The sequence below is a fragment of the Hemicordylus capensis genome, chromosome 3, assembly GCF_027244095.1.
Source record: "Hemicordylus capensis ecotype Gifberg chromosome 3, rHemCap1.1.pri, whole genome shotgun sequence".
In the NCBI taxonomy this organism is placed as follows: domain Eukaryota; kingdom Metazoa; phylum Chordata; class Lepidosauria; order Squamata; family Cordylidae; genus Hemicordylus; species Hemicordylus capensis.
In genome coordinates, this window is record NC_069659.1 from 116,165,534 (window position 1) to 116,178,573 (window position 13,040).

General features: G+C 53.1%; 1 long non-coding RNA gene across 1 annotated transcript in view; it reads left to right on the forward strand.

Moving 5' to 3' along the window:
- LOC128349151 (uncharacterized) overlaps window positions 1-10,893 on the forward strand; it is a 70,219-nt gene extending 59,326 nt beyond the window's left edge. Inside the window, exons 2-3 of the long non-coding RNA XR_008318586.1 lie at window positions 9,165-9,260; window positions 9,727-10,893. This is a non-coding gene — a long non-coding RNA (uncharacterized LOC128349151). The remainder of the gene's footprint in view (window positions 1-9,164; window positions 9,261-9,726) is intronic.
- The last annotated feature ends 2,147 nt before the right edge of the window (window positions 10,894-13,040 follow it).

A 13,040-nucleotide genomic window follows, 5' to 3' on the forward strand; every position in this document is an offset into this window, starting at 1 on the left:
GGGCTGCCCCCGCACCACTACCAACACCCTGGTCTCTGCGGGCCCTAGCGGCCTCCTCCTCCCTAACCTTCTCGACCAGGATGCCCTTCCACCTGGGCAAGTCGTCGGCACTCACGGCATTGCCCTTGAGGGCTGGGTGACAGAGACAAGCGAGGACATACTCCTCCCTGTCTCCCAGCACATCAACGAGCCGCTTGTCAACCCCAGACCTCAGCCTCCCAGCCAGAGCACGACCCTCTGGCGTGGTCAGAGAGATATGGAGTCCACCCATCAGCTTCTCGAGACCAACAGCTGTGGGCAGCGCCTGGCTCAAGGGAGTGGTGTCGCCACACAAGCCCTTCGTGGCAAGCTGGAAGGGCTCGAGTGCCGACACCGCCTCGGACATCTGCTTCCACTCTGCGTTCGAGAAGTCGCAGACATCCAAGGACTCGTCCCTCGCCAGGGCGACAAGGGCTCTCTCCTGCTCCAACAGGCGCTGGAACAGGAGGAAGGTGGAGTTCCACCGCGTCTCCACATCCGTAGGGATGAGATGGCGAGGAAGGCCAAGGTCATCCTGCTTCTGGCGAAGCAGTCTCCTGGACTTCTCGCTGCGGTGGAAGTGGGCGGCCAGCTTGCGGGACTTATCCACAAGCGTGGCCGTGGCAGCAACAGCAGCTGCGATGGGGCGGGCCCCCTTCTCCTGGGACGCCTTCAGCTCCTTAAGGCCAAGGGCGTCCCTGACGGTCAGATGGAGCGTGTGTGCCATACACCGTATGTTCACACAGTCCATGACTGTCTCGACAGCGGCGGTAACGTTGGCTCCATTGTCGGTGACAATGAAGCCGCGGGAGAGGTGTGGACACCCGCCAATCCACTCCTCTATCTGGCGGTCGAGTACGGCCGCCACCTCCTCCGCGGTGTGCCTCGTGTCCATCGTCTCCACGTGCAGGACGGCCCACTTGTGCCGTAGTGCAGCGGGAGCCGCGCCGGACCCGGAAGCATCGCCCGCGGAGGTCCCCTCACTCTCCGGTCCCCACCAGTGGGCAGTGAGGGCCAGGAAAGAAGCGTGCATCCCACTGACACTGGTCCAGAGGTCAGTCGTGAAATGCACGCTTGTCCCGGCCGGAGCTGCACGCAGCTCGGCCGACACGAGCTCCCTGCACCGGCGGTACAGGGAGGGGACCACGTTCCGGCTGAACGTCGTCCTTGAGGGGATGACGTATTCGGGAGCCAGGTATTGGAGAATACGGCGGAAGCCGTTGTTCTCGACCACCTGAAACGGCTGGTCATCGGTGGAAATCATCTCCCCTATGAGGCGGGTGAGGTGATGATGGTCCACGCGAACAATACGCTGGCTGCCCGAGGACTGCGTCCACCGCTGGACGGGCAGTGTAGCCTGCCTGCTGGCTGGCACACTGCCGCTGCCCGCCCTAGTGGCAGATGCACAAGGCGCACTAGCGCTGCCAGCCTGTCCCCTGAGACCTGGGTGGTGACGCTCTAGGTGTCTCCACATAGGCGTCGTACCCAGGTGCGCAGGGTCCCTTCCACGGCTGACAAGCATCCTGCAGTGGACACAGCGGGCGTGGAATGGGTCATCTTGAGGGACCTCAAAATGCACCCATGCACCACTGCCCTTGGCCTCCTGCGCCCTGGGCGCCGTCCTAGGCCGTTTCTCGCAGGGTGGCTGCAGTCCTAGGGGGGGGGCGGCCGCCACTGCCTGCCCACTGCTGCCACCCAACCCGCCCCTTCCGCCCTCCACAGCGGAGGAAGGGCCCGGCTCAACTGGCATCGGAGAGGCAGGCCTCTCCTCCACCACCTCGCCAGACCGCTCCCCACCAGAGTGTCGGGCTTCACGAGGGGGGGCCCACTGAGCGGCGAAAGGATAGGGGGAAGGGGCCCCAGAGGGAGGGAGAACCTGGCTGCATCGCTGCCAGCCGCACGGTCCTCACCGCCCTCTACCTGCTCTTCCAACTCCACAGTCTCCTCCACCTCAACAACTGGCGGTAGCTCAGCAGCACCTGGTGCCGCCGGCGAGGAGGGACCCGCCACAGCCCTAACAGTGCCTCTGCCTCTGCCGCGATTGGCGGCAGCAGGCGTGGGGAACTGAATCCTGCGCACCAAAGATGGGGCCGGAGCAAAGAATTCTCCAATGGGGAGAACTGGGGTGTCCTCAGGCTCCCCGCGTCCTCTCCCTCCCCGTGCCGCAGGCGCACCCCGCACCTGGCCTCTCCCACCTCTGCCTGCCAGCCTTGAGCGAGCCCTGCCCGCCACACGGCGCTCAGACATGCTGCTAGGTCAGAAGGAGGGAGACTTTAGGAGGAAGGCCAGACAGGGTCAGAAAAATAATTTGGAGGGGCTTAGGGGCCAAAAAAAAGGCAGCTGATTTGGAGGCGGCGGGGGGGAAGTTTGTTTTCAAAAAAGGAAGCCAATTGGGGGGAAAGGAAGACTTTTTGATATGGGGGGGGAAGCCAATCGAAGTGAGGGGGAGGGTGTCCTTTTTGAATTTGGGAGTCAACCACCAAGCCAATTGGGGATATGGGTCTGGGAGGGGTTTTTTTTAGAAAAATAGGGGGTTAAAGGGTGGAACCCCGGTGTGGGAGGGTGGCACGGGCAGTTGGGTGGAGTAGTTGTGGTGTGGGTGGCAAGTTTTTAGCTTTTTTGGGGGGGGGAGTGGATGGGGGGAGGGCACAGCACCTACCGGGGGTGGGGGAGGGATGCAGTCAACGCTTGGGAACCTGCAGATCAAAGGAGGAAACCCTTATTTAGTGAACTGGAACACAAAGTGTGGGTTCTGGGGGGTGGTTCTCAAGTAATGCTCCTGTGGGGGGAGCATCAAACTCAATGCAGCCTATTTAGTGACTCTAAATTGCACACAACCAAAACCAGAACCCAGTCACACCAACACAGAGGTTGAACCCACCCACTCTGTGACTCTGCCTGCCCAATGCCATGGCAAGCAAGCAGCAGCAAACACTTGATGGCAGCCTCATGGATTGAACTTCATGATCATCATCATACGTGTGTATTGGCCCAGCATGTAGTGGCAGCATCAGAGCCCAGCCAGGACCCCACTCAGACTGCCCCAGAGGCAAGGAAGCACTCTGGCATGGCATGGGCCCAGCATGTAGTGGCAGCATCAGAGCCCAGCCAGGACCCCACTCAGACTGCCCCAGAGGCAAGGAAGCACTCTGGCATGGCATGGGCCCAGCATGTAGTGGCAGCATCGCATCAGAACCCTGGACCCCACTCAGACTGCCCCAGAGGCAAGGAAGCACTCTGGAAGGCACCTGTTCAAAAACCACCTGCAAGACGCATGCAATGCAACGCAACACACAGCAGCAATTTCTTTACTGGGCATGGGCATGAAGACACAAGTTTTACAACAGTACATCTCCTCTCCAAGGTTCCCTCCCTCCTCCCCACACCCAAATGCATTTCAGAATAGGGGTGTCCCTATTTAAAACCGCCAGCTAGGGAGAGAAAGGGGCAACAAAAGGTGCACAATCGCACACGCACTAACCCCTCTTCTTCCGGTCCTTCTCCTGCCGCTCACTGCTGGTCACGGATTCGCCGCCGCCAGCCAGCCACCCTGGGCTGAGACACAGCAGGGCGGCCGCACGAGGCACACAGGCAACCGGGGTAGTTCAACAACGATGGAGGGGCAGAAGTGAGGAGACAACACTATTTGTGTCGCTCAACTCACCCCCAAGCAGAGACCAAATCAACCAAAAACTATAAAAAGAAAAAAAAAACTGATGGCAGCCGCCAGGTGGGTAGGCTACTGTGTGTGGCTGCAGCTGTGGGAGAGGAGGTGGAAAGTGAAGGGGAGCAGAGAGAGAAAAGACTAAGAGAGAGAGAAAAGAGAGGGGGGGCAGGGACAAAGAGAAAGAGAGGAGAGAGAGAGAAAAGAAAGAGAGAGAGAGGAGAAAGAGAGATGATAGAGAGAAAGAGGAGAGAGGAGAAGCGCAGCGCAGCAGGGAGGGGGGATTCAGGTGTGGGGGGAGGACACAGCAGTAGCAGCGGTCCAAAGAGGTGGGGGGAGCAGAGAGGGTGTGTGTGGTTGGGGGCTAGTGTGTGGCAGGGGGCCTGGGGTAAGTGGAGAGAGTCGGGGGCAAGGAGAAAAAGAGGTGGGGTGGGGGGAGCAGAGAGGGTGTGTGTGGTTGGGGCTAGTGTGTGGTAGGGGGCCTGGGGTAAGTGGAGAGAGTCAGGGGCAAGGAGGAAAAGAGGTGGGGTGGGGGGAGCAGAGAGGGTGTGTGTGGTTGGGGGCTAGTGTGTGGCAGGGGGCCTGGGGTAAGTGGAGAGAGTCGGGGGCAAGGAGAAAAAGAGGTGGGGTGGGGGGAGCAGAGAGGGTGTGTGTGGTTGGGGCTAGTGTGTGGTAGGGGGCCTGGGGTAAGTGGAGAGAGTCAGGGGCAAGGAGGAAAAGAGGTGGGGTGGGGGGAGCAGAGAGGGTGTGTGTGGTTGGGGCTAGTGTGTGGCAGGGGGCCTGGGGTAAGTGGAGAGAGTCGGGGGCAAGGAGAAAAAGAGGTGGGGTGGGGGGAGCAGAGAGGGTGTGTGTGGTTGGGGCTAGTGTGTGGCAGGGGGCCTGGGGTAAGTGGAGAGAGTCGGGGGCAAGGAGGAAAAGAGGTGGGGTGGGGGGAGCAGAGAGGGTGTGTGTGGTTGGGGGCTAGTGTGTGGCAGGGGGCCTGGGGTAAGTGGAGAGAGTCGGGGGCAAGGAGGAAAAGAGGTGGGGTGGGGGGAGCAGAGAGGGTGTGTGTGGTTGGGGGCTAGTGTGTGGCAGGGGGCCTGGGGTAAGTGGAGAGAGTCGAGGGCAAGGAGAAAAAGAGGTGGGGTGGGGGGAGCAGAGAGGGTGTGTGTGGTTGGGGGCTAGTGTGTGGCAGGGGGCCTGGGGTAAGTGGAGAGAGTCGGGGGCAAGGAGGAAAAGAGGTGGGGTGGGGGGAGCAGAGAGGGTGTGTGTGGTTGGGGCTAGTGTGTGGCAGGGGGCCTGGGGTAAGTGGAGAGAGTCAGGGGCAAGGAGGAAAAGAGGTGGGGTGGGGGGAGCAGAGAGGGTGTGTGTGGTTGGGGCTAGTGTGTGGCAGGGGGCCTGGGGTAAGTGGAGAGAGTCAGGGGCAAGGAGGAAAAGAGGTGGGGTGGGGGGAGCAGAGAGGGTGTGTGTGGTTGGGGGCTAGTGTGTGGCAGGGGGCCTGGGGTGAGTGGAGAGAGTCAGGGGCAAGGAGAAAAAGAGGTGGGGTGGGGGGAGCAGAGAGGGTGTGTGTGGTTGGGGGCTAGTGTGTGGCAGAGGGGTGTTGGGGGGAAGGGGAGGGGGCAACAACAAACAGCAAAGGAGAAACTGGAACAACTCGGGCAGCAGCAGCGATTAGGCTGGATGGGGTGGTTGGGGGAGGAGCTGGGCCTGGGCTAGGGTCTGGGAGGAGGGAGGGTGGGGGGGGCAGGCAGGGGGGGGAGGAGGAGGAGGAGGGTAGCAAAATATATAAAGCAATATATATCAAGAGAACACAAGCCAGAAGTTTAAAAAAAAATGAAAAGAAAGACTATAACCAGCAGAAAAAACTTGGGGGTGGGGGTGTGGGGAGGGGGAACCAAACACAGACTCTGAGGGGGGCCACTAAGTGAACAGAGACAATGAAACCACAATTGCTGCAAATTAATAATAGCAAATGAATAAGTGGAACCAAGCAAAGAAAACTGGACTCTGTTTGGCAGCAGCAAACTTGGGAGAAGGCTGGATGGGGTGGGGTTGGGGTGGGGTGTGGTTGGACTTGGAGGGGCAAGTTTGGAGCAGGGAACCAAAACTGATTATATGGGACAACAAGAAACAACAACAGAATCCTCTGGGGGTGGGGGGGAGGGATTCAGGGAACCAACTCGCAGGGCAGCAGCAGTCAGCAGAAACAAACAAAATGGTACAATTTAAGCAAAACCAGCAAGCAATATATAAATGAAACCAATGGAATGCAATGTGAAAATCAAAAAGTTGGACAAAAACAAGGCAGGACAAAGAGCAATAATTAATGGAAGAAGATTTAAAGCAATGAGGATGCAGTGGGTGGGAGTGGGGGAGGGGGAGGGTAGGCCCAAAGGATGAGAAGGGAAAGGGGGGGGAGGGGGTGAGAAAAGCAGACAGACAAGGAACAGGGAAAATTGGGGGAAATTAAGAAGAAAGTAAAGTGAAGTAACACACAGTATACAGACAAGAGACAGACAGAAAGAGGAGACACACAGAGAGTCACAAAGGGCAGGTGGACAAAGGATTAGACAGAGCACACACAGAGAGACACAGGACACAGTCAGGACTCACAGAGACACCAGAGCAGCCAGCAAAGGGCAAGCAGGTCTCAGAGATGATCCCACAACTGCAGCCAAGAGAAGTTTCCAGAGAAGAGGCTTGGGTTTATATAGGTTTGAAATTCCCTCCTTTGGGAGCCCCCACCTTTGCACTCCCCCCACGGCCAACAGGGTGCCAGCTCTCAACAGTGCAACAGCCAAGCAGCCTACCAGACCAAAGGACTCATTCTGGCCAATCAAGGATCAATAGCGCAGCCAATACAATGCCTGGAAATAGCATCACAAAATGGATGCAAGGAGGAGCAAAAGTTTCGGGAAGGAGACACAAAATGGAGGACACACTTGGAACTTTAAAGAGACACTCCAGAGACTCAATTTCATTCCCAAACCGGTTCGGGAAACCCGAGCCGGTTCGGTACCAAACCGGCTCGAATTCGGTCCGGCTCGGTCCCCGGAAGGGCCCGATTCGGTCCGGGATCGAGCCGCCGGATCCGGACCGGTTCGGACGAACCGGTCCGGATCCGAACCGAACCGCACATCCCTAAAGCCCCTCCTGTATTCTGCCAAAGACAGCCACAGGGCTCTGTGGTCACCAGGAGTTAAAACCGACTCAAAAGCACACTTTACCTTAGCAAACATGACTTGTCCACTTAGCTAAGAAGGGTCCACCCTGGTTACATATGAATGGGAGACTAGAAGTGTGAGCACTGTAAGATATTACCCTCAATTTCCCTCCCTGGCTTCTCCAAGATAGGGCTGAGAGAGATTCTTGCCTGCAACCTTGGAGAAGCCACTGCCAGTCTGTAAAGACAATACTGAGCTAGATAGATCAGTGGTCTGACTCAGTATATGGCAGTTTCCTATGTTCCTATATTCATCACTTTTGTCCTCACTCCATACCTGCAAGGGAAGTCATTATCTATTTGAACAGAGAAACTTTCAGATTTGGCTGAACCATGATCTGACTTTTCACACTGAGAGTGAAGCGGACTAATATAAAATAAGAAATATGAAGCAACTTGCATGTTATGGCGAAATCCTATGCACACTAAGTACCACTGAACAAATTGGAAGTGGAGATGCAGATGGAGATGGAGATGCAGTGTTTATGTGTTTTAGAGCAGGGATACCCAATTTGTGGTACTCCAGATATTGCTGAACTACAACTCCCATCTTCCCCAGCCACAATAAAATGTAGCTGGGTATGATGGGAGTTGTAGTTCAGCAACATCTGGAGTACCAAAAATTGGGACTAGGAATCCCTGCTTTAGAGTGTTCAAAGCACATCTAAGTGTATCATTTTGTAATCTTTACAAAACTCAATCTCATGCAAATTTACTTGCAAGTAAGCACCACTGAATTTAGCGAGGTATACTTCCTAAGATTGCCCTGCCAGTCACTCACCTCTACCACACGATGCCATGCATAAGATAACCAGGCTGCTTAGACAAGCTAAAAGACCGCTGCGGCAGGTCTTGGTGCACCAAGTACCTCCCCACCCTGGCTCCCTCGGAGGCCCAGCACCAAGAGGCGCAGCACCAAGTGCCGCCATCACCCCTACCTGTGTACTCTCTCCCTCCCGGAAGGCTTGAGCTACCCGCTGCCGCAAGAAGGTGCCCAAGTCACGCCCGCGCTTGGTCTCCTCTACCGGCCACTCCTCGCAGAGCTTCAGGAAGCGATGGAAACAACTCACTCCAAATCCTCAAGGAACACACACACACACACCCTCTCTCTTTTTCTCCTGCCCTCACCAACAACTTAGGAACCTTATCTTCAACCGCAACAAACCCATCTGGGTTCAGCGGCTTCTCTTCCAGATTGCCCCCTCTCCCAGGCTCAAAAGCCGGGTCCCCAAGCATGCCTTCTGGAAGCACATGCAAACCCCGCCCCCCCCCCCCGCCAGAAGGGAAGCATCGGAAAACAAGCGAAGATTGCACGGGGATTGGGAAAGCAGCAGCCCAGCAGCACAACAAGGAAACAGAGAGAAGCATCCACGGACAGAGCAGGAACTTGGGGCGGGGGCTTGTTGCTTGCTTCAACGGGCATCGGGGGGTTTGGGGATTGATAAGGGGGGGAAAACACACACACCTTGTTGTGACTGACCACCATGCTCCTTTAATTAATAAATAATGCAACTCTCGAGGTTCCAGTCCACCCGCCCGCCGAATCCTTCTTGTGCCGCCGTGCCAGGGGTCCGTGCGTGTCCTCCTCCTGTGCCTGCTGCAGCCGCCCAGCCCCAGCACGACGAGTCGACACTCTCCGCGACCGCACCACATGCATGCAGGAGAACCAAGCAGAGGACGGACGCACGCATGCGCAGCGCGACTCGGCACTCCGCCGGCCGAGTCGCGCGTGCTTGACACTAGAGACCCGGCTTGCAACTTGCAAGCCACTAGAGGGCCTCTTTCTGGCTGGCACAGCTCCTGTGATGAATGATAGAGTGACAGTCAGCAGCAAGCCTCAGCCGATTGCCGAAGCACAGCAGCCAATGAGCAAAAGGCTCCCGCCAGCGCTGCAGTGCCCGCCGCCACCAGGCAGGCCAGCAAAGAAATGGGGGGGCCGCGGGCACAGAAGGGACCGGACCGCTCGTGGGAGGGGGCGCCGACGTGCTCCCTTGCCGGCGAAACAAATTTGTATTTTTCGGGGATCAGCGGGGGTCATGGCGGCGCCCCCCACGTGACCAATGAAGGTGGCGCCCGAGGCACGTGCCCCCCCGCCCCCCCATCGTTACGCCTATGGGTGTCCATTAAAGATGTGCAAATATATTAAAGTTAAATCCATCTGAGCTCAAATTAGGGTGATTTGAGTGATTTGGACTCAAATCAAATTGCCCTTAGAATAAAGGACCTGATTCAAGCTCGAATCAATTTGAGCAGCATTTTGTCTTTTCCTTTGCTGATTAGTTTTCTGGCACTGGCTTCCGATTGGCTTGATATCTTCTTGCCCTCCAAGAGCAACACCTGGCGGACTCCAGCTGAAGACGCTGAAGATACCAGAAGGTGAGGACCCCCTCCCCCTTGCCTTGTTTAGGTTATAGAACTTAGAGTTTTTTAAATAGGGCCTAGTTTGGGGAAGGGAGAGATTAGGTACTAGTAGGATTGTAGGACAGGAGGGGTGGGTTTGGGTTAAGGAGGCCCTTTCCCTTCTCTTTGACTTACCCCATTGTTGCTTGCTCCTCTCCAACTCATCCCCGCCTTTAAAGCCTGCTTCTTTATTTTTTGGGGTGGGGTGGGGGGTGTTAAATTTTTCACTCCTGTCTCATGGGTAGATTCCAGATGGTAGTGCTTGGTGACAACTGATCTTAAAAATAGGCACTATTATATGGAGTCCCTCAGTGCTCCATTCTGTCACCAACACTTTTTAATATCTAGATGAAACTGTTGGGCAAGGTCATCAGGAGTTTTGGTGCAGGGTGTTTTTGGTATGTTGATGCCATTTAAATCTATTTCTTCTTGTCATTATCAGGAAATGATATTCATGAACTGAATGCCTGCCTACAGGCAGTAATGGGCTGGATGAGATATAATAAATTGAAGCTGAATCAAAACAAGATGGAAGTGCTCATTTTGGGGGAATGGAACTTGAGGGATGAAATAGATCTTCCTGTGCTGGATGAGGTTACACTCCCCCAGAAAGAACAAGTACTCAGTTTGGAAGTGCTCTTGGATCCTGGTATCTCAGGTGGAGGCTATGGCTAAGAGCACTTTTCATCGGCTCCAGGTGATTCTACAAGTGCATCAGGTCCTTGAAGAAGACAACCTTAAAATTGGTACACCAGCTGATAACCTCTAGGCTTGACTGCTGCAATGCACTCTACATAGAACTGCCTTTGTATGTTGTCCAGAAACTTAAGTTAGTTCAAAATGCAGCAGCCAGATCGGTCTCCAGTGTAACCCAGAGAGATCACATTATACCTGTACTTAAACAATTGCATTGGCTGTCAATATGTTTCTGGACAAAATACAAAGTGTTGGTTATTACCTTCAAATCCCTGAATGGCTTAGGTCTGGGTTAACTTAGAGAGCACCTTCTTCTGCATGATCCCCACTGTGCATTAATGTCCTGTGGAGAGGTCCACCTCCAGCTACTACTAGTTTGTCTGGTGGCAACTCAGGATTGGGCCTCCTTATCAGCTGCTCCTAGGATGCACTCCCTACAGAAATCCAAAGTTTAACGACCTTATTCGCTTTCAACAAAGCCCTTAAGTCTTAGGGTTTTTTTAATCTGGCCTTCCTGGGGTTTGTCTGAACTGTTTTTAAATTGTGTGAACCTGTTTTATATTTAATTTCTGATTGTTTGGATGGTTTTAATTGACTATGTCTCTGTTTATTGTGAACTATAGATAGATAGATAGATAGATAGATAGATAGATAGATAGATAGATAAGCTGACCAAATATAGAATGGTTAGTAGTTTTCTTGATTATAATCACCTCATCTCCTTTCTTTGCCCTTATATAATGCCTCACAAAAGATCTCCCCCACCACCCCGCAGTCAGGACTAAATTCAACCACCATAAATATAGATTGTATCTTATTTATACAGAATTACTTTTGTAATTAGATTGTATTAATCAGGAATTGGATGTCTTTTCACAGCTGCCAAGAGTGTATAATGCATTCAACAATGAGTAAATAAACACATTAACTCATGATCAGATTTGGAAACCATAATGGATATTATGCTTATGCATTTAGGTAAGGATCTAAAAATGGTAAGGAATTCTGGAAGCTCAGAAGGAACAACATCTCATTGGTTGTGGAATGGTAATCTATCGTATTCCACAATAACTTTATTGTATAAAACATATCTAACAATCCTGGAAATGTGCATGCATTTATTCTTGAATTTATTAAATCACCACTAAGCTCTTAAGGTCTCATTTTAGGAGGGGACCTACAGGAAGTGTCGAGTTAGACATATGTGGATCTTTCAGTCTTATCTCAGTTTGGAAATTTGTTTTGTGATGGAGATACTCACGAGGAGATCCCTGGTGGGGAGGTGAAAAGCCGCCTCCCGGCTCTGGGAGTCTCTCCAGTATAGCTTGTGCAGTGGCCCCCAAACCTTTGTGCGTGGCCCCCAAACTCCCCAGCCCCCACTGGCTCCGTCACAGAGCCGGCAATCACGTGGGTAGCCGATCCGGCCGCCCGGGGTTCCCGCCCTGCTCGTCTGCGCTTAGCTCCCCAAACCGGATCTCACTGATCATGAGACCCGGCTGGGTGATTCAGGACTGGCTCTGACACTTGGTTAGGTGAGAATAAAGTGTTGGAGTGGGGGAGGTAAGTATTAGCTGGTAGGCAACTAAGGGGTGTTATGCCCAATCCTCTCTTGAGCTGTGAAGGTGTATGAGTGCCATTTCACGTATCACACAGCAATAAACCCCAATTTTCTATTGAGTGAATAGTCAAGAGAAAATTGTAACCAGACCCAACTCCCTGCTGTGTGCATCTATAGAACATGTGTATTTTAGAACATGTTACAGTCACATTTGTGCTTCTAGACATACACTTAAAGGGAAATAACTTCCTAATGAGCAAGAGGTTGCCAATTCAAATCCCGCTGATGTTTCCCAGACTATGGGAAACACCTGTATCAGGCAGCAGCGATATGGGAAGATGCTGAAAGGCATCACCTCATACTGCGAGGGAGGAGGCAATGGTAAGCTCCTCCTGTATTCTACCAAAGAAAACCACATGGCTCTGTGGTTGCAAGGAGTCAACACCGACTTGGCAGCACAACTTTACCTTTATGTGAAATGACCTGGACTGTGTCCTGTGTTAGATTTGCCTAGGTTGGGCTCTTTCAGGGGAGAGGTGCAAGGAGGAGCCTTTTTTAATACCCACTGCACTGCACTTTTACTTAGAGTATTTATATAACACTTTTCAGCTCAGATCTCAATGCTGTTTGCAGAGCAAAAGGAATGGAGAAATGGTTCCCTGTCCCAAAGGAGATCCCTATTTAAACAGACACAAAGGGACCCTAACCTAATAAGCCACGGAAAGAGACACAATGCTCAAGGAAAAATATGGGGACAGCTGCGCTCTCTCTTCCCAATATAAGAGAGTTGCCACTTTGGAGATGACATTTTGCCCTCTAGTTCAAATACCAGTCAACCAACATCACAGTCCTTGCCTCTATGTTTCATTGATTACAATGAAGTCTGCTCCCAAGTAACTGTGATTAAGAGGATAACCGTAGCTCTTTGGGTACAGGAGGGCATTCTCCACTTTATCTCTTATAATTGTATTTGCTGCCTCCATGCAAGTATATGCCAGAGGTCACTGCTTTAGGATCAAACTGGACAAGTTGTTGGAGATCCGAGGCTGTATTTCTGACATGTTTATTTTTCCATGCCAAAGGCAGCTGGTGATTGGATCAGGCCTGTGGCATGGAGGAAAAGAGGTTTTAACTTTCCTCCTTGCATTATACCCCACTCCCAGTCTCCCCTGCCACCATAGCTGCTGCTAACTGCGAAAAATGTACAACTATACATTCCCCTTCTGCAGCATATAGCAGCTTCACAGTGGGGACAATTTGGATCCAGACTGTGGCATGGGGGCAAAGGGTAAGACTCCCCTCCCCACTCTTCTCTCATGCAATAGTGAAAAAAGGATTTAGTAGGTAACAGCTGAGCTTCCATGGTGCTTCAGATCAACAAGTAAACAATAACAGTTATTCATTTCAGTTAGTTAATGGACTGTGCTTGTTCTCTGACTCAGCCAGTAATGTTGTTTACACAACCCTTTTTGCCGGGCAGGAAAGGCTGGGTGGGAAGGCAA